The following is a 22,184-nucleotide window of genomic DNA, read 5'->3' as shown; positions in this document are numbered from 1 at the left end:
CTGAACAAAAATGACAAGAAAAAGACATTGTGGTAGCACAGCCTGTAATTTACCTTGGCAAGAGTTTTTGAGTTTTCGTAGGGTACAGTGGACATAGCAGATAGGAACTGGCATGGAGAAATTATACTGTTATCAAGAATTATACTGTTATCAAGAAGGCTGCTTGACAATCAAGAGGAAATTAAGAAAGTTTAAGGTTTACCATTGTGTGGTGGTATCTGATTCCTATGCAAATGTCTCCAAAAGCTCCCAACATTAAAGGATCAAATCACACAAGAAGATAATTGGCCTTCAAACATTTACCTTTACTATCAGTGCAACTCAATGCTAAAAGTGGTGGGACAGATAAGAGGAATTCATGCATTTTTATTTCCTTCACTCCCAACCCAAGAGACCTGAATGTCTATATCCTTATCCCCACATTCTCAAATATACAAATTATGGTTTCTTTGGAATCTTCAGTGATTTATTTCCATTTTACCAAAAAACAACCTTGACATGGAAAGTAAAAAATAACATTTTCATGTTTCTCACAATTCCATGAGTTAATATTAGTTTCACAAGGCAATGGGGAGTACACTGTGGTACTCATCTAGCAAGTGGAATTCATCTAGAAAGTAGATTGGATGAGGGGTTTCAAGACTGACATAACCATCAACTGACATGTAGTGTTGGAAGGCTGAACTGAGCCCCAGTTGTAATCTGAGCATCAACAGGCGATCTCTCTTTTATGGCAGCCTCAGAATAGCTAGACTTTCCACATGACAGGTTAAAATTTTAAGAGTTAAGTATTGAAACAAACAAGGCAGTAGTTATTTAGCAATCAAGAGTTACCTGAAAGTCGTGAAATTGGCTAACGATATTCTAAAAACATGGGGTAAGGTATCTGACTGTTTATGTTGAGCCACAGTTGTTACAGATAAAAAAATTGTTCCACATTTATGCCCCCACCGAGTTGAGACTGATCAAAACCCCTCCACAGAACTATTCATAGCTTCTCTCTGATCTGAAAGGTGAAATTAGCTGCAGAAGTGTTATAAATTTGCACCAGATGCACAAAACAAATGAGAAAACGAAATGAAAGATACTTAGGGATTTTCCAAAAGTTTTAGGAAATCATAAGCAGAAGAACTAGGGGAATGCATTTCTGTTGAAAACAACCAAGTAAAAAGAGTCAAATGTCACATTTCCACTCTAATTGATTACTTAAAGAAATTTTTATCACATTCTCTATTATACTGTTAAACCATAAGAACTACAATTAAGCTCAGTTGACAGGATTCTATTTTGGACCAAGCAGAAATGAACACAAGGAACAATTAAAAACAATTCTAGGGATTCTCTGCAGCTCTTTGCAGAATCTCACTTAAAAGTGTATTCCACAGTTACATTTATTAAAAATATATTCTAGTTACAGGAAAGAGACAGGGAGATGATTTTTTAAATGCTTTTCTTGATTTCAAAAAATATTTTAGAGTGAGTAATTTTATTTGATTATTATTTCTTCTTGACCAGCCTATGAAACTCTTAGGATCATGCATGGCAGAAAAGTTGTCACTCTGGTGACTTTTTGAGAGTACAGAGTGAAAACGATGAGACCTCACAATGAAATGCTTTTCTAGGTATTCATGCGATACTGCAAACAGGGCTCATTGGCAGCTGTCACAATACCTCTGGACTTATGCTAGGAGGAAAAGGAACAGGTTTCTGAGTTTCCCCGGGAGACCACTCAGCTGTTATTGCAAAAATGAAAAACATCTCAGCAGGGACTCATTTAAAAGTGTTAAATCCAAAGAACTGTGGTATAACATTGATTCTGTCCATGCCATACTTACTAACTTTACTCGCAATTATGGAGAAATTATACTGTGCAGTGCTTTCTCTGTCTAGTAATTCATTAGTGACGATGGTTCCTTCTGTTCCATCTATTGTAAAGTAGCTGTCCCCATCACTCTTCCAATTTATGAAGTACCTGCATGTGAAAAGAGTAAATGCAAATGTGCAATGATTACACATTAATCATAATGGCAGTTAGGCTAACTTGACACAGTTCCTTATTTTTCTCCCTGTAGCTATTACCCACCTTGCAATAAAGAAGAATGTAAATGACAGCTTCTTTATTGCAAAGTCAGTATGCTCAAGGGGAAACTGGAAATAATGAAAGATTTAGTACTCCTGCTGTTCATATTATTTTAGGGTCTTGACACCTTGAAAGCTCAGCAGAGACTGAAATTCTAAAGCTGACCATGGGTTTCCTTAACCTGCTGAATACTAAACTTTTTTGAGCAGTAAAAAAAAAAAATCCTTAACAGTGGCTGTGAAAGGGCTTTGGATGAGGGAGACTTCTGCAAATAATAACAAAAATCTATGCCAGAACTGAGGTAGAATCTTGATTTTAACACAGACAGGGGAAAAAATCACATTATGGAAAATGAAGGAAAAACTTTGACAATTTGGTGATTGTACAAAAATATTTGTCTTTATACAAACATAAAAGAGCCATTGCTGTTTTATTATACTATATGTCAGGACAACTTTCAAAAAGAAGTGGTGACCTTTGCTAATGATATCTTTTTTATCGTTTTTATTGTCTGACATATTTGGTAATAAATGTTGCTGACTTATGTGAAGCAATAGGAGTAGAACATCCAAGAAAATGAATAACAAAACAGAAATTTCATTCACTTAAGTCGTTAGGAAATGGTGAACACATGAACTGTATGTTATCAATTATAATAACAAGAGTTAGCATTTTTAAAGCTTGCCACATTTCTCTCGATGTTGATAAATATTATCATTAATTCATACAGTAGCTCTAAAAATATATTATCAATCTCCCCACTTATGAAATTATAGAAATGAAACCATAGAAACAAGAAAGAATTTGTCCAAGTTTCCATAGATTCAATGTTTTATGCTGATATTTGAACAAGTCAGTAATGATCCCCATATGATCATCACTCTGTATTATTACCAAATTGACAAGGGATATTATAAGGAAGAGCTCTGCTAATCATATGGTGTGATGCACAGAACATTTACAAACATTATGTTTCTGGCAGGGGAACAAAAGATAGGTTCATAACAGTGGCTGAGAGCAGGTGACATTATTGCAGCTGGCCCATTGAAATACCCATGCCACAAAAAGTGATCCTGTGTTCATCATGAAAATTCAGTTAAGGGAAGTGTATCTCCAAAGAGCAGGTTATTATTCTGGCAAGCTTGTTATTATTCTGATAAGTTTGTAGTTCTCATGTCACTGCAGTCAGAGATCAAAACTTGTTTGCCTTTACAAATGAGTAATTTTAAAAAAATTACTTGTCAATATTTGTTAGTAATTGATTTTCGCACCTGAAGTTACTGAATGTAATGGAACAGGGTATAAACCGTGCAATTAATCTTTTTATATCATGGCTGTTGATTTGAGGTGTGAGAATGCATTGAAACCATGTGATTTCAATATAATAGCTTATCTTTTAGGAATGCTCTCAAAAATATAAATGAAGTTAAGTTACATTTAAAAGTCAGGAAGCATGAGGATATAATAAGTCTATTTCTCTCTGTAGCATGTTCATTTTTGAACAAGAAAGAATTGTCTCACAATAGTCCTTGTAAGCACTTCTATTCAACTAAATATATGCCTAATTGAAGAAGAAAATTGTGACTGAATGTGTTTATCAGCTAGCATTTTGAAAAGAATTTTCAATGCATACTATGTTCAATCATGCAACTCATTATATTTGCTGAGTGTACATCATGCAGTAGACACCTTGCTAGAGCTAAAACATGAAAAATAAGTAAAATAAACAAGAATTGGGGTTACACATATCAACACATGATCTTAATTACTGATAGAGGGATAGGGAGGACCATAGGAGAGCCAAGAAAAGGCAACAAGTGTAAAATCAAATGGTTCAGGCAAGACATCCTGTGCCTGATGTTTGGTGGCAATAAAAGGATATGGAGAAATGATCTTGAAAAAGAGACTGAAAAACCCAAAGTGAAAGGGAAAAGATGGTATTTTAGAGAGCAATGCAACCACACTATCAGACCTGTGAAAGTAGTATAGAGAATTATACATTGTTAGTAATTGCTACAGAAAATACTTGAGAGGAACAATAATGAGAAGATGAGTGATTTAGGTCAAAGAAGACCTTAGACATACTATTAAGGAGGTAGGCCACATGCTAAGGGAGAACAACACTGCTGAGCAGGGTCACAGGGGCTTACATTTAACCCCTAGAAAAGTAACTTGGTGGATGTATTTGAAGAGGATGAGACTGTGAGCATTTCTGGATCTCCAAAATCTTGACAAAAGACGGAGAGTAAGCAGGGTTGTAAAGAGACTTGATTCAACAGGCTTTGAGGAGTGATGAGGAAAACTAGGGACACTTGCAGCCCAAAGAAGACACAAGATACATTAGCTGACTTTAAATTGGTAGAAATGGACACGTGCAGGGGTGACAGAATTCCTTGTTATGTTTTGAGGAAATAGGTAGGACTGAAGAAGAGAACATATATAAACACAGATTTCAGATACTTAAAGCAAATATGTTTATATTAGAACTGTAAACATTTATAAGGGGTTTCCTCAGGAAATAGTACACACTGTGGGCGATTTTGGAACTGCTCCAGTAAGTTCCCACTTTGCTAAAATGTACTTCACCTTCCATAAACTTTATTGAGATATAATTTATATGCTAAAAATTTCACCCTTTTCATCCGTAAAATTCATTCATTTTAGGTATCATGAATGTTGTGCAAGAATGTGGTAGTTTTTAGAAAATATTTTAAATTTATTAACTCTATGTGTATATGTTGTTATGTGTTTAATTTTCTGGAAATTTCATTTTTATGGATAAAAATTGTGATGGGGTCAAGGAATAAAATAATTTTGTCCCTGAGGAGTTTTTAATGATAAAAGACATTCTCTTGCCTCCTGTTTAAAAGTCATTTGTTCTTGTGTAGGTAGACCTTGGTGCATGATTTATATTAGGTACTCTCCAACATGACAGACAAGAACTTCTACTTTATGTTATTTTTAAATTTAAATTCATCATACATTTCTAAGAACATTTTAGAATACCTCTCCAATATATTACTTGATAATACTTTCCACATTCATTTTTAACTTCATGTACACACATGTATTAATGTTTTAACAGACATATTTGAGAGTACCTTACAGGTTTTATATCCCCTGGATCCTAAATATTAACATGTTTCTCCAAAATCAAAGACAACTAATTTGTCCCAATATTGTTGAGGGTTAATGTTAACAATTTGGTTAGTCCAGAAATAAATACTTACTCACACACTTAATCTCAGAATAAAGTAAAAATAAACAGAGGTGTGTTCCCTGTAATTTTAGGCAATTCTGATGCCCAGCCTATGGGAAACTACAAGTCAAAATTAGTGGCTTTAACGTTTTTATGGTTTAGATATTAGGTATCGCCCAAAATGTTATGTGTGAAGCAATGCAAGAAGGTTTAGAGAAGAAATGATGAGGTTATGAGAGTCTGAACCTAATCAGTGAGTTAGTCCCCTGGTGGAATTGGCTAAGTGGTAACTAAAGGCAGGTAGGGTGTGTACGGAGGACACAGGATGTCTTTGGGGTATGTATTTTGTATTTGGTAAACGGAGTCTCTCTCTTTTCTTTTTCATCATCATGTGAGCTGCTTCCCACTGTCACACTCTTTCATATAATGTTCTACCTGACCTCGAGGCCTAAGGAATAGAACAGGCTGTCTATGGACAGGACTCCTGCAACTGTGAGTCCTCAAATAATCTTTTCCTCCTATAAAATTGTTTTTTATCAGATATTTAAGTCACAAATGAAAAAGCTAACCTTTATTGAAATCCTATGCTAAGCGGCAGAAGGAGACCCCCTTACCAAGAAAGGTCACTGACTAAATGTTTTCTCAGGGTCAATTAATCTGTGTTTACAGACTGACTTCACTTCACCCACTTTCATATTGCCCCACACTCCGTGGCAGGCCCAGTCTGATAGGCAGAAACTTTCTCAGCTCTCCAAGATCAATATCCCTGAGCCCTTCCCCTATCTATGATCTTTGAAGTCCCACAGTATCAGATGCACTAAGGGAAAGATGGGATATACTGCAAAATGATATAAGTGTGTTATCTATACAAAAAAGGGTTGAGACATTTGTGAGGCCCAAAGAAGTAAGGTTGCCTAGTGTAGTTACTTGCTACAAAATGTTGAAAAAAAATGCGTGGCCATTTGCACAGAACCAAGGACTCAAATTGGATAACTTTGCTACCAGAAATTTATAATCATACAAATCATGTTTCATCAGATTTTATGTAGTTTTATATTTTCTGCCTTTTGATTAGATTGTTTATTCCTTTTACATATAAGGTCTTTGAATTAATATTGAATCTGCATTTGCCAGTTTATTTTTTTTTCCATAAGTTTTGTTTCTTTTTTCCTCTATTCCTTCTCTACTGTTTTCTTTTTCATTAAGTGAACATTTTGCATTGTAATATAAATCCTTATACTTTTTTTCATTGATTTATTTTTTCTTATACCTATTCTGAGGTTTGACCATATACACCTTATCATATTCAAATTCCCTAACTGAATTCCAGTACTATCTAGAAATATTGCTCCTATATATCTATGTGCTTTTATTAAATATGGTATAAAAATATTTACACCAACCTTTATGTATCTATGTCACAAGTCTAATAAAACATGGTAATAATTATGAAATATGTCTATTAAGGCTTAATAAAAGCAAGTAATTGGAGAAGAGCTTCAGATCTCTGGGTTCTCAAGGACTCTGTTTCAGCCTGGGCAAATTCTCTGAGCCAGTGCTCTAGGCATTGGGTGTAGACAGCAGCCTGTGGACTTCCTGTTCTGCCTCTCATTGTTCAGGGTGTTTGGGCCCCACATTATTAGTCTCACTGGGGTAGAACCTCCAGCTGTGTGTGATACTGACTGGAGGAGAGATGCTACTGGACCCTTAGTCACACTCACTAGAAATTTAGCTTCTGAAACCTGGAGGTAGAGGGGATGAGAAATATTGGCAGCCTGACCCTCCTAGCAAACCATAATCTCTTGATTGGCTACTGAAGAGAGGGAAGACATGTCTCTTCAACCACAAATACCCAGGGAAGGCATTTCTACCAAGGTAGCTGGGACATAATAAGGAGGGAGGTAGTGGCTTTGGGTCCACTGCCAAAGTCTGTTGCTTTTCACAAATTTTTGTTGACTTACTTGAGTAAATAGTTCTTCTTGTGCTGTTAGCCTTTAGAAAAGTTATGAGAGACAGTAAATAATTGTTTTTTATTTTGATCATAATTTTTTTAATTTTTATTTGTTTATTTGTTTTACCAAGAAAGGCCTCTGCAGAGTTCCTCATTGGCCATTCATTAAGTGGAATCTCCATCAATTCTTACAATTCTTTTCTTCCTTTATTTTGCACTTAACCTGCATTTTATTTTTAAAATATTTCATTATTTGAGACTCTACCCATCTTGGAAATGTGAACATCTTTCTTCCATGCAATGTAATATGTTAGGGTCTGTAAACAAGTCAAGATGGCACCTGGCATTTTGCCAGAGGGAGTGGTTTGTGAAGTAACGCCAGAGAGCCATTAAGTGTGGAGATTCCTTATTGGTTGACTGCTGTATCTAGTTTATGTCAATTAAGATACGCTGTGTGGAATGTATATATACCCCTCCTATTCTACAATAAACGTCTCCCACTCCTGCTGTATCAATCTACACAAGTCCCTTGTCACCCCCTGGTTATTTTGCTGCAGCCGGACTCCAGCAGATGGTGGCCCATATGGGGAGCCCCAGGACACTCGGGGGTAAGTGACGAAAAAAAAAAAGCTGCCCGTCCATAGATAGGAAGGGAGCAAATCTGCTCGTCCCTAGACAGATAGGGTGAGAGGACAAATGACCATTTCGAGAAAATGGAGAAGATTGATACAGTATGTTTGTGTCTTGTTTTGTCTTGAAATGTTGTATTGTCTTTGTGACGAAAATATGGAAGGGGTGAGAAGTAAATTACTAAGAGAAGAAGGCACCCCAGTGGAACCAAGAGCAGTTAGGGCATGTGTTGATGGAAGTCCAGGAACTCTAGTCAGAAAGAAGAAAGTTCAGAGGAGCAAGGATTATCAGGAAAAATGTTGCAGCAAAAGGCTATTACTGAATACTTTTTGTTACTGGAGGGTGCGTGAATTGGCGTGGCATGGTGGCTGCCATGTGCGTGAGCCGGTCATGGCACAGCAAGGACTTTCCAACCGGTGGCAGCAGGCTCTTCCCCGACCCCCGGCCCGGGGAGCAGGACGCCACTGCGAGAACCCAAATCCAAACCTGACCCAGAGGCACAGTCTCACAGGCTCTTGCTCCCTGTGCCCAGTGGCAGTTTGAGTCCAGAACCCTCCCCGGACTCTCCCTGGGTCCATCTGGGGCTGCCCGGGATGCTGCAGGTGGAAGATGGCCCGCATCCCTGAAGTTTGATCATTTCCAAGGCCGGTAACTACAATGGTTCCCCCACACCTGGAAGCTAATGAGTAATGAGCAATATTAAGGCTTATTTCAAATGTTAAAAAAAACCTTGAGATAATGTACTAAATTGTTCAGAAGGTTGTTTTCTTAGCGCCTGCTGGAATACTACAGGATTTTCTTTAGCATCATTGCTGGAGTTCCTGCCTTTGTCCCAGTGCCGGTGAGGACAAGGGTGGAAGAATTTCCAGTGTTGCTGAGAACCAAACAAGACTTCGGATCAAGCTAGCTGCCTGCAGAACTTACCTGGACTGTGATTTAAGCTCGCTGCCTGCAGAACTAACCTGGACTGTGATTTACCTGAACTGTGAGTTAATCTATTGAGACACTGCTTTACCTGGACTGAGACAACAAACTGTAATCTACAACAAATTGTAACTCAATATCTTTGCTAACAGTGTCATTGCTGGTATTATTTTTCCAAGGGCTCCTTGCATGGAGCCATCAATTGGCTTGGTATTGTGGCATTTTGTATCCTCCCCTTCTGCTTGTAGCAGATTATTTATGGTGTTTGTGTAAAAACCACTATGGTCATTATTTAAATTAAACAAAAGGGGGAAATGTTAGGGTCTGTAAACAAGTCAAGATGGTGCCTGGCATTTTGCCAGAGGGAGTGGTTTGTGAAGTAACTCCAGCGAGCCATTAAGTGTGGAGATTCCTTATTGGTTGACTGCTGTATCTAATTTATGTTAATTAAGATAAGCTGTGTGGAATGTGCATATACTGCTCCTATCCTACAATAAATAACGGCTCCCACTCCTGCTGTATCAGTCTACACAAGTTCCTTGTCACCCTCAGGTTATTTTGCTGCAGCCGAACCCCGGCAATAATATTCAATTAATACGGTAGATTCCAAATAAGATAACATAGCTTGTATATATTTCCTGTAGGTGATTCAATCTCTTTTCTTTCCCACTGCCTTTTAAATTATTTAAAAGTAGAGACTAGTTTTGTTCATCTTTCTGTTACCAACTGCCTGGGATAGTAATCTCCACAGACAAATTGCAACTTATATTTTGCACTTAATTTGATGCACAGAAACAATTATTCCAGTTTATATGACAGCTAAATATTTCCACTAGAAGGCAATAAGACATTTTAACATGTTTTATTCAGGAAAACCAATTTATTTTTCTGATTTGCAGAAGAATTTATTAGCGTTAATACTCAAATTTCTAAATCCCAGAAAAAACTTCACATTCCCAGACAAAATAAAAATTTACCATTTTACTTATACTTAATACTTGGAGACATGTCATAATTTACAAATTTGATTCAAACAGAAATACAACTTTGTGTAGTTAATTACATACATTTTAACTTTTTTGACAACATATTAAATATTCAATGATTTGTATAATGTATGCATAAAATAATATGTCAGGCTGAGGACTTAACTCAGTAATATAGTACTTCCCTAGAATGCACAAGGCCTTAAATTCAGTCTACAAAACAAATAAAACCTCTAAATAAATAATAATGTGTCTACAGCATCCTGTATCTTGTTACCATAGTAAGCAAATTTCATTTACTTTGCTCAGTCTGACACTGACATATAAGTGCACTGCATAAATTGACTATTACTGAAATGCAATGAAATAGTTTGAAGAACACTTGTTTTCTGGACAGAATGAGTGATGTAAAATATCACTCATACTTTTTACAGTTAGGTGTGGAATCTTTCTTTCTAATGCACACTATTCTTCATTTCTACAAAATTTGGAAAATAATATGTACCTGACTGTGTAACTGTCTTGTTAAAAAGATAAAATGTGTTGCTTAGACCCAGAATCACACGTGTCAACTTGCACTGTCTGTTTGTGTGTGTGTGTTTTCCCTTTCCTCTGTCTGTCAACATTATTTCATTTAATTTCCAGATAAAATATACTTCCATACCCACAAACTTATGCTTAGTTCTAGCATCAAGTTATGCTATACATTATCTTCAACTTTAAAATACCTGAACTACGAAGCTCCGCACAAATCTCTCAAACACAAACCATGAGCACAGATTCTCAGGCTCTGTATTATAAATGGTTTCTGTGTTTGGCTCTCATTCACCATTTTATGTCACCCAGTTTTTAGATTGTCCCCTGGTGAGATTTGGTACCCTTTTCTCTGGATGTTCTCCTATGAGGAAGCCCCCTGACTTCTGGAATATGGCTGAAACTTATACAGACTAGTATTTTTCTGATGCCCTGCCTTCACATGACTGACTGAATCCAGTGCCCAATGAAAGAGTAAATGTTGAACAAGAGCTATCATTTTTTATTGTGATATTTTACCCAATATAACAATTGGGAGACCAGTAGCAGAAAAAAAATGCCATGATCTAACTGACAATGAAACCACAACTATAATTTTTGAACATTTCCAAGAAGACACCGCATAGTTTCTAAATATAGAAGGGCTTTTCAGGAGATACACCTTCCTAGAGACAACAATCACACACTTTGAGTTTCCAAGAGTCTTCATTAAAATCTAAGGATAGATTGATATTTACTTGCAACTAATCCCAGCAGTGTAACCTGAACTTATAATTTGTTTAAACATACCCTTTTCAATAAACAAGAGACATAACAATAAAGTATGTTTGTACCATCTTCTACTTACTCAATAATAGTTGAGATTTAAATGAAAAGCTAAATACTTATGATATATAAAACAATTCATACAATTATTCAATGACTATTGCAAAGAAAACTGGTTTAACAATTGAATAGAAATAAATTTAAAAAAAAAAACTAAAACAGTAACCTGACCTGTGAAGGCTACCTGATAGACTACAGTTTTTTATTACTTCTCTGTAAATGAGTTTTTAGAAATGCCTCAAAAACTTTTATTCTCTTCATTAGGTAAGCATTCCCCTTAAAATTGTTTCTTTTAATTTACCTAAATAACTTCCTCTGAGTTAATGGAAATGCTAACTTTGACCCTGTCCTAATTCTCAAAACATTTTGTAAAAAGTACTTGATGGTATTGAACTATACTAAAACTATTACATCTTATACTTAGGTAATAAAATGTAAAAATAATAATTCAGGTCAATGTAGAAAACAGTCTTTTGTTTAGGTAATAATTATATATCAAAATCTCTTCATTCTTATCTCCTCTAAGTTGCTAATATTTTGTTGTTGTTGTTGTTGTTGCTGCTTTTGTCTTTGGGCAGCTAATGAAATGAAAGTCAATTGAATCTATTTGCAGAAACATTTTAATGAAAACTTCAGCCATATACATCAACACTCAGAGTGTAATTGCTTCCTTAACAATAACAATTAAGCTTTAAACTTTTTTCTTAGAGATCTCAGTGTTTATATGAACCTTTTTAGGCAAACATAAGTTTAAAAAGGTTCATATAAACACTGAGGTATTTATTTCTTTCATTTATTTTTTTCTTTATCTTATATTTCTCCTTATTTTTAATTTTTTCTTAATAAATTTAAAGTTGTATCTCAGTTTGGATAGTTGATTGTTTGTTTTAGATGTTCAATGAAAAACTAAACACATTATAAAGTTAGAATGGTTAAATAGTTAGCACTCTTGCTGGGACGTGGGACAAAGTGAAAGGGGAGGCTAAGGAAGAAGGATTGTAAGTTTCAGGCCAGCCCAGAAAGTTCATTGAAACCTTGTAAAAACACCCTGGGTTCAAGAGAGTATTAGAGAGTAACACACACACACACACACACACACACACACACACAGAAATGTTTCACTTCTTTGTTTAAATATCTCATTTGGATATAAGTATTATGCTTAGAATAGGTGTCTAAAGAGGTATAAACATAAAATGTGTTAATAAAATTATATATATATATATTAGAAATCGAGAGAGAATTTTAATATTTATTTTTTAGTTTTCCGTGGACACAATATCTTTGTATGTGGTGCTGAGGATCGAACCCGGGCCACACACATGCCAGGCGAGCGCGCTACCGCTTGAGCCACATCCCCATACCCTAAAATTATATTTGTTATGTATTCATTTTCCTTTAATTTTTCTCATACTTTCCTTTTTTTTTTTTTTTTTGTTTGGTATTGAGGATTGAACCCAGAGTTGCTTTACCATTGAACTATATGAACTATATTTTCATTCCTTTTAAGTTAAGACAGAGTCTCACTAAGTTGTCCAGAATGGCTTTAAAATTGCCATCCTTCTGCCTCTGCCTCCTGAGTACCTGGGATTACAGTTGTGCACCAAAGTGACAGGTCTGTTTTTGTTGTTGTTGTTGTGGTTGTTTGTTGTTTGTTTTTCTCTTAAACAGTCACACATTGTATTCTAACTGTGAAACTTTTGATACATGTACATGTCAGTGTTCAGACTCCCCTGTACTCTGCCATTCTCTTGTTCTATGTGGACCATGTATTTTGTCTTTAGATACTCTCAGAGAAAGATTTTTTTTTTCTTTAAAGAAAACATCATCTGTTCCCAGAGCTTTATATGTGACCTTTTGTTCAATTTGTTGAGACCTTGAAGCAGCTTGCTGTAATGGTGGAAAATGTGGTTTACACCAATACTGAGCGTGGGTTCTGAACTTGATGTCTTGAATATAAAACACAGATTCTCAGTTTTGTTATGTATTGAAACATACAGATAGCAGGGATTGATAATACAAATAAAGAATGTGCTTAATAAATGTAGGCATTTCATCCCTAGAAATATTTCTGACTCTGGATCTTATGCGTCCTTCATTGGGCCGTGGTTCTCAATTCAATCCAGCTATTTTCTGAATTCCCTGCAGCACTAAATGCACATTTTGCCTTTGCTCATGTTGTTCCTATGAAGGGTCCTCAAGTCCTTATGAGTGACATCCATCACTTCTTTCCTACAAAATCCTCCTGTGTTATTTCTTTTGTCTAACCTACATGTTTGAATTGATGTTAATGGTGGTTTCTCAAAAATGAAAATAGCAAAACAAGAGTTTTGTATTTTGTTTTGTTGAGTACATAAGAAGTTCCTTTCATTAGAGTTCATCAGTGAGTTCCCTGTTCAGTCATAGGGCCTTGTACTTACATGGGTGCACTGTATTATTTTATAAGAACATCTGACTGCTCTTATTAACAATATCCAGGCTAGAGGGTAGACATGGAATTTCTTAATTTATATCAATGAGTGTTAAACATACTTATCCTGAAGTACTTTCCAGATAGCTTCATCATAACTACTTCATATTAGTGCCTTGAAGTAGTATATGTTTGTTCAGGTCATCATTAATTTTATTTACTGTCTCTAGGAGCCACAGCAAAATGGTCTGAATCTGTTTGCTATTTTATCTAAAGCAATTTACCATTTGTGTCTTAAAAGCTTATATTATGTTTTAAAGAATCTTTTATTTCTTTTATTTCTTCTAAGTAAGCTTGATTTCCTACAAAACTAGACATGTGTACTCTTTAGTTAATTTACACTAAAATTATTCACATTCTAATAATTCATTGAATGGTTTATGACAGATTATTTCATGGACTAATTTCTTTAATTTTCTAATGATTATTGACTGTTACAGTATTTTTTCAGGAAAATATATGATGATTATTTACTATGCATTTAAAATAACTAATTATTATAGGTCAAACACATACATACATAATTTCAAATTAGTGTGACAAAAGAATTATTCTCCAAAAGCAACTGAAGAAATTATAGAGAGAATGAATGGAGCCAAGTGTTCTGGTACACGCCCATAATCCCAGCAGCTCAGGAGGCTGAGGCAAGAGGAGCACAAAGTTAAAGCCAGTCTCAGCAAAGGTGAGGCACTAAGCAACTCCTGTCTCTAAATAAAATACAAAATAGGGCAGGGGATGTGTCTCAGTGGTTGAGTACCTCTGAGTTCAATCCCTGTTACCATCACCCTGCACACACACACACACACACACACACACACACACACACACACACACAAGATAGAAAAGAAGAGAATGGAAAGGGTTTTTTAAATGTTTGCTCCCTCAGCACTTGGAGATAAAGCAAGTAACCTGAACCACTAGCAAAAGGAAAGCATAGCAATTCAGGTCCATGATACATCCCATGTTCACCTGGGTGGTCAGAACTCCTGAGGAGTTACCTAAGGCAAAACAGGTTGGCCTCTGAAATAAATCACCATCCTTTCCATTACAGTGACACTGCGTAATTGAATGTATTACTAAACTAAAATAAAATTTCTTTGTAAATTAAAGCTAATTCTTTGGCTATTTGTTCCAAGGCTTATAATAATGAGAACTTGGGGATCTAGCTGTATTTCTTCAAATCTTTTGCCATCGTTCCTGAAGACATGATTTGATCTTCTGGTATCTTGATTTCTCTCTCTGTAAAATAATATCAGCTATTCTATTGTGTGTGATGTGAGACATGTGCACATCCCAGAACTAGTAGAAATTAAATATGATGATATCATTATATGTTGATAGTCACTTGCTACCAATATAAATAAATCCTTATTTGAATATAAGGTTTGAGGGAACAGAATTTTTTTTTCCTAGTGAAAACAAAATAAGCAATGCATTCTTGTAAGAGTGTTGTTGTCATTTTGTATTGTCAACTAGAAATATGGTATATGAGCAAGATTCAGAAGGACCAATAACATGATAAGAGCATGTCTACAACAAGTATACCTTATTGTCTCCCAGGGGCGGGTTCCTGCTGAGTTTACAAGCAATGGTTACCCAAGGTGATTAGGTGAGATCACAGTTATGAAAATCAAATCACTGATAAGTTTTAAAATGCATTTGAACAATTATGAAGACATGATTTAGCACCACTTTTTTATTGTTCAAAAAATCACATTCCCTATCACTAAAATAATTTCTTATACTCCACTTCTTTTCCTTCATCCTAGACTTCTGCTTTCACAGGTACCAAAATGATATGCATATTTCATTGCCAATTCCAAATTACTGGAAGAACATTTAAGAGGCTTAGCATAGCGGAAGGAAGTTACCTCCATCATTGGGAGCAAGGCTATGACAAGGATAGTGAGAGCAGGACTTTTTTTCTTTGGTTTTCTGGTCACCCAGAGGTGGACAGACATTCTATGCCCCAATTTTCCCCTGCATAAGATACTGAGATGCCACAAGTCAAAAGCATCTTGGCCAAGAATCTGTGAACTGAAATCGTAAGCCCAAATAAGTCATCTTTCATTTAAGTTTATTTTTCTCATGTATTCTGTGACTTTGATGAATAGCTGACTAACATGGTACTATTTAACAATAACCCCCAAAATGTGCAAGTGAAAACCTACTTGATTCAATACTTTTATTGAACAAGCTTTAAATGCAATATACAAAGTTAATATTTTTGAAGTAAAACATGTATCCTAATATGTAATGCAATGTTATTAATAAAATGTAGAATGCATATGCTTATGAATATATGAAAGGGCATTTTTCCAAATCTATCATAAGCAGAGGTGTGTGTGTGTGTGTGTGTGTGTGTGTGTGTGTGTGTGTGTTGGCCTTTTTTTCTTAAGGGCTTACATACATGAGGATTTTGATATTATATTTATAGAACTTATGCTCTAATGTCATAGCAAAAGGAAGTTTGATCAATCTCTTCTCAGAAAAATTAATTTCCTCCCCCACTCTTTTTTTCCCTTTGTGTAAAATGATTATCTGTTCTTAGCTTCTATAAATGCAGTTAATAAAAGCTATATGCCATCAGCATATTTGCAAGTAGACTTCATACAAAAACCAATTTCAGAAAAATAATTCTCTTGAGGGTCCTAAATCTTAAGGGTAGCATAGTTGTGACAAATTCAAATAAGGCAAACTCCCCAGAGATTAACACATTCAGCTGTTACTGCAGTTTCTAAATTAGTGTCCCCTTTAATGCTTTGTTTGCCTTGAGTTTCTTTGAAGTATTTCAAATCAAGTCCTGTCTGCTTTTTCTCTTTGGTCCACCAATATTTGTAAACAATATCTTTATGTTTTTCATTTAACATTTTTGGAGTTGTTTCTTCTCATTTGATTCTGCAGGTTTTCAAGTGATGTAAGAATTCATAATATATCTTTTACTGGAAATTAGTTTCAACTATTGTAAATAGTTAGCTCTTCCTAACTTAATAAAATAATCCATGAAGAATAGTTTATGGCATAGAAACCAACACACTATTTTTTTCTTATTGTAAACTTGAAACATACTTCCTTTTCTAGAGTCCAGTTGGTTTTATGACTCTAGTAAGTTTTTCCTGTATTATATTTTATCAGTTAGTAGAGGAGAATTACTTCTGTTTTCATGACCACTTTTTATTTTAAAATAATGTGATTCAGATCACAGTATTCAGATACTGTGATCTTAAGGAAAAGTAGTACCTATAAAACTTTATAAAATATTTATTAAGATAAAATATTTAATACTTTTTAGAACTCCAGCCTTATCTCTTTACTTTGTATTTGCAATGTGAATTTTAATTATATATATATATATATATATATATATATATATATATATATATATATATATATATTCTTAGAATCATTTAAAGAGTGTATGCACTACAAGAATTTGTTATATATAAAGATATATGGTCATGATCCATAAAAAATATATATGCAGTGTTTCTTAGAAGCAAGTTCTATTAATTAATTACTGAGTTTCCCATGTATTGTTCTATATTTGTAAACAAAATATTTAATCATTTTGATTTTTGCATCATACAGAAAATATTTATAAATGAATAGTTTGCTATTTGGTTGTAGTTTATAATATAGAAATCAAGTCATTAATTTAACCAATATTTATTTATCTACCCCTATGTTCTAGGTAATTGTATTAGTCAGCTGTGTATTGCTGTGAGCAAAATAACTCTCAAGAATAATTTAGAGTAGAAAAAATTATTTTGGGATCAAAGTTTCAAAACTTCAGTTTTTAGTTGGCCAACTCCATTGCTCTAAACTTATGATGTAGCAGAAGAAAGTCACAAAACCTATGGCAGTCAGAAATGAGGGGCGGGAAGAGAAAGGGAGGGAGGAAGGGCATAGAGACAAATATTTTATTATAATTATATATATGTAATATGATGTTATATATGATATAATACAATTCAAGAACCAGGCTTCCAGTGACATTCTGTATTGTATTGTATATAATATTATATACAATACAATATATATAATATAATACAATACATTTTTTATGGATCATGACCATATATCTTTATATAAAACAAATTCTTATAGTGCATATATTCTTTAAATAAATATATATATATTATAATTACATATATAATATAATATATGTATCATATTATATATAATACAATACAGAAACCAGACTTCCTTTAGCTATGCCCCATCTGCCTACAGTTACCACCCAATAATCCACTCAAATTATTATTCCATTAAATATATTAATCCACCAATTATCTTCTAGCTCTAATCACTGTCAAAAATCCCTACCTCTGAACCACTGCTTCATGGGGTGAAGTTTCTAGAACAAATTATAACATTAATGTTTGAGGTATGTGGGATTCATCAAGACCAATGCAGAAGAGAGGGGATTGGTGGATTGTGATCATATCTCAGCTACTATTAAGACTGATACAGAAGAATTGTGATTTTAGGTTAAGCTTGGGCAACATAGTAGAACCCTGACTCCAAATATAAATAAATAGATAGATAGATATATAGATAAAAATCCAGTGAAGAGCAGTATCTGGCCTTCTGAAGTTTATATGCTGAAGGAAAAGTAACAAATCACATATGCAGCTCATAGAATGTGGCAGATTAATCTAGAAATATTTTATACCACCACTTATTTTAATCATCACAAAATTCCTGCTAAGGAAGATAAAAAAATAGAATGGACATTTTTTGAACATGTAGTATCTCCCATCCAATTTTATCAATAATTAAAATAAATTTTATCTGTTGCCTTAGCATGCCATATAGGAAGCTTGGCTTCACTTTTGTGTCTCTTCCCACATGTGCTTTGTTGATAAATGTGTATTTTTGCCGATCTGATTAATTTCTGGTGTATTAAAAAAGTAGCTAGTAATAGGTACACATGTTGCAGTCAGACTTGACTCACTAGAAATCATTTTTATGACCTTTATTGTAACATGTTCTACCACAAAGGGTAGACAATACTAGGGGCAGAAGAAGAGAGCATTAAAAGGCAAAGGCTGGAAGAACAAAGGGGAAAATATTTACAAATTAAACTAAGACTACTAGGGAACTGTGTGGTAAGTTTGCCAGGCAGAAAATCAAAGCCAATCTTTCTTTGAAGCTGGTTTAGTTCTTGGTGATGGTATTCCTTCTGGCTTTACTGTGCTGAGTGTAATGATAATAATAATAGCAGTAATAAAATATCCAGAATAAAAGATTAACACTACTAAATTTTACCTTTCATAGTAACACTGTTAAAAGATATTAAACAAAGAAAAAAAACAAATAGATTGTACCCTAATGTGTCAAATAATTATATATTTGATATTTAGTTTTCAGAACATATTTTCACTATCATTGTTAAGTGAGCAAACCTGTTTTTATACCAAAAGAAGATGACTCAACAGGATATTTCCACAACTGGCATGATTCAAGTTTGTTGTTTACTCCATGAACATGGACCAGTTTCATGTTTTCAAAACAATTCTGTCTTCTGACAACTCTCACAGAATCAATTAGATCCATCTTCATCTTGGAAGCAGGCACTACTCATTAGAAGAAAGACTAGGGTGTGACTTTAAAATAAAGTGGCATTGCCCTGACTCCTATGACATAAACAATGAAACTTGAAAGCCCTCTTGTGCAGGAAAATTTCTCTGAAATGTATCCTTCTTTTCCTTCTCATACCAGGATCATGAATTTGACAATTTTCCTGGGTTTGAAACTGTCCCTTTACCTAAGGATGTGTTCTACTTATATAATCTTTAAATTTTTCTGTGTGAAAGGGTTTTGAAGTACTGCATTAGAAGGACAACTTTTGTTAATGTTTTTTGTATCATCATGTAATTCAACAATTAAAAAATTGAATGTGATTTCGACATATGCAATTGGACTATTACCCCAATTCTCTTTTATTAAACTGTATGGAGTTTTAATCAGTGGTTTTTTTTTAATGTTTTCATTATTTTTTGTTACAATCTTCAGTATTTCTTTAATAGCTTTACACATTTATTAAAATAAACTATAATTTTGTTTGCAAGGCATTTTCTACTCATTCTCTTTAGATTAACTGGAACTGAAACATGTTGCAATGTTGACATGCAGAAAAACAGCCTGAGCCCCATGAGTAAACTGGCCAGTACTTGACCTGAAAAGTAAGGTATGCTCATTACTATAATTTTTCTCCCTTTTTGTGAGACAGATGTGCTTCTTTTAGAGTTCTGTCCTTATCACAGATGTGCTATAGAAAATAAAGAATCTGTTGTGATCTGAGTGGCCATGCTCCCCTTGTATATATATTGATGTTTTAACCTGCAATGTAATGGTATTACAGGTCAGCATTTTGTGGAGTGTTTAGGTTCAGAGGTGAAACCCTTATGGATGGGATTAGGGACCTTTGCATTTCTATAAATTATGGGCATTCAGAGTCATCCTGCATAAGACACAGAAAGAAGAAAAGAAGTATAAAGAAAGTTTCTGTCTACTTAGAGAACAGGTATAAAATCACCAACAAGTGTTGTAGAAGGTAGATGGTAAAACCATTCTGTTGAAGTTCAGAGAGAAAAAAAGAACATACTAGGAACTGGAGGAAAGGCAATATTTATTATCAAAGATCAAAGAACTTGGGGAAGTGTCTTCATATTCTAGCATTTTGTGGAACATAGAACTTTCAAGGTGTGAAACTTACTATTTAGCTGAGTTTTCTACACAAAGTGTTGGAGAAGAAACTTGGTTCATTCCAATTACTTACAGCAAAACATGGAGGGAGATTAACTAAAGATGGAATGGTTAAGCCAGTGGAAATCATAATCTTAAAATGTGGAAATAGCTCATCCATACAGTAAAACATGAGAAAGTGTGTTGAGAAGAGCACAGTAGGGGTTGGCAGACTACTAATTTGATAAAGGGATTCCTGTGGGTGTGAGCAACAGACTCTAACCACCATAACAACAAAAGCCAGGAGTAAAGATGTCATCACAGCAGGAGCAGCTCTGCCAAAAAGGACTGAAGAAACCAGTGAGAAAAATGAAAGAAGGCTCGCAGACTTCCAAAGCCCTACAGTACCTTCAACTGAGAACATGTGCTTTCCTTAGTTCAAAAAAAGGACTCCAACATAATCTAACCTTCCTAAGGCTAGAGTCATGGCTGCCTTCCCAGTGATTTCACAGTGCAATATCAATGCCTGTAGAGCCAAAGGGTGAGGATGCCAAATAGAGGGCTGGGAGGCCACCTTCCTACATGGGTAGGGCCAACATAGAGAGCAACAGCATGTGTAGAGTCCTGCTCAGGAGTAGGGGTGATGTTAGCACCCTGGTGAGTGCAAAAGCCTGGAGCTCTGTCCCAGTGGTCCAGGAGGGCAGAGGACTGACCGAGAGAAGGTTTATTCTTAAATCTTAGGGCTGAAGGGAGTCTGGCCTGCTGCAGTACACATTCACATAGGACTTGTCATCACTTTTGCATTGCCTGCTTTTCCCTTTTTGAATGGTGATGTCTGACCTAGGTCACAGAATTGTATTTTGGGAATACATAACTTGTTTGGTTTCATTGGTTCATAGCTGGAGGGCATTTTTGCCTCAGCATGAATCTTACCTTGAATCTCAACCATATTTGGTTAAGATATTATTTAGCTAGACTTTGTACTTTAGACTCAAATGATTATGTTGGAATAATTTGAGACTTTGGGAGCTCTGGGGAAGGAATGAACACATTTTGAAGGTGAGGACAAGAATCTTGATATGTCAGAATGGAATGTTAAGGACATAGTGCTTGTGAACATCTCACCCCCTTAAGTCATGATACAAAATCTGAATCTCCAATATGATGGTATTAAGAGATGGTGGTGATTAAGCTGTGTGAGTGGGGCCCACATGCTCATAAACAGTGGACCACAGAGAACTTTCTGTCTCTTTCTGCCTCATGACCACTGAAGAAGATGACCACATCTTCTAAATATTCACCAGATACCAGACTTGCTGGCACCTGGATTTTGAAAGTTACGGCCTCCAGAAATCTGGGAAATAAATGTTTATTGTTTAATTCACTCAGTCTGTGGTAATCTAAGACTACAGCCTAGACTGACTGAGCACCCCATGGGATAGATTCAGATGAATACAATAAAAAAATACATGCTTTTAAACCACTTCTTCAGATTGTGCTATCTACAGTGATGTGCTTTCTATCACTGAATACATGACACAATTTTTTGGTATTTACTTACCACATGTCATAAAATCTTAAGAGATATGTTTATTCCTCTCTATATCAATAGAGTATTTTTGTTCTAAAAGAATACATAATGTTTTTTTAATTTGGTCCAAAATAGCTTTTATTGCTGTTCTTTATTGGTTCTCAAGAGTTGAAGATGTGTAAGGTCAGTTAGCAAACAACAGAATATGGGAGAAAGTCTCAATCCTATTGCAGGATCAATGTAAGGAAAGGGGATTTTATCATCCTTCCACAGTGCTATTGTAAGTTATAGCTTTATGGGAGGGAGGGAAAGAGGAAGGGAGGGAGAGAGAGAGAGAAAGAGAGAGAGAAAGAAAGAGAGAGAG

At 35.0% G+C, this 22,184-nt stretch overlaps 1 pseudogene; it reads right to left on the bottom strand.

The window, feature by feature from the left end:
* LOC143387339 (cadherin-12-like) overlaps nt 1-22,184 on the bottom strand; it is an 80,177-nt pseudogene that overhangs the window by 26,917 nt on the left and 31,076 nt on the right.

The sequence above is a fragment of the Callospermophilus lateralis genome, unplaced genomic scaffold, assembly GCF_048772815.1.
Source record: "Callospermophilus lateralis isolate mCalLat2 unplaced genomic scaffold, mCalLat2.hap1 Scaffold_260, whole genome shotgun sequence".
Taxonomy (NCBI): domain Eukaryota; kingdom Metazoa; phylum Chordata; class Mammalia; order Rodentia; family Sciuridae; genus Callospermophilus; species Callospermophilus lateralis.
This window is presented reverse-complemented; position numbering and strand designations above follow the sequence as displayed.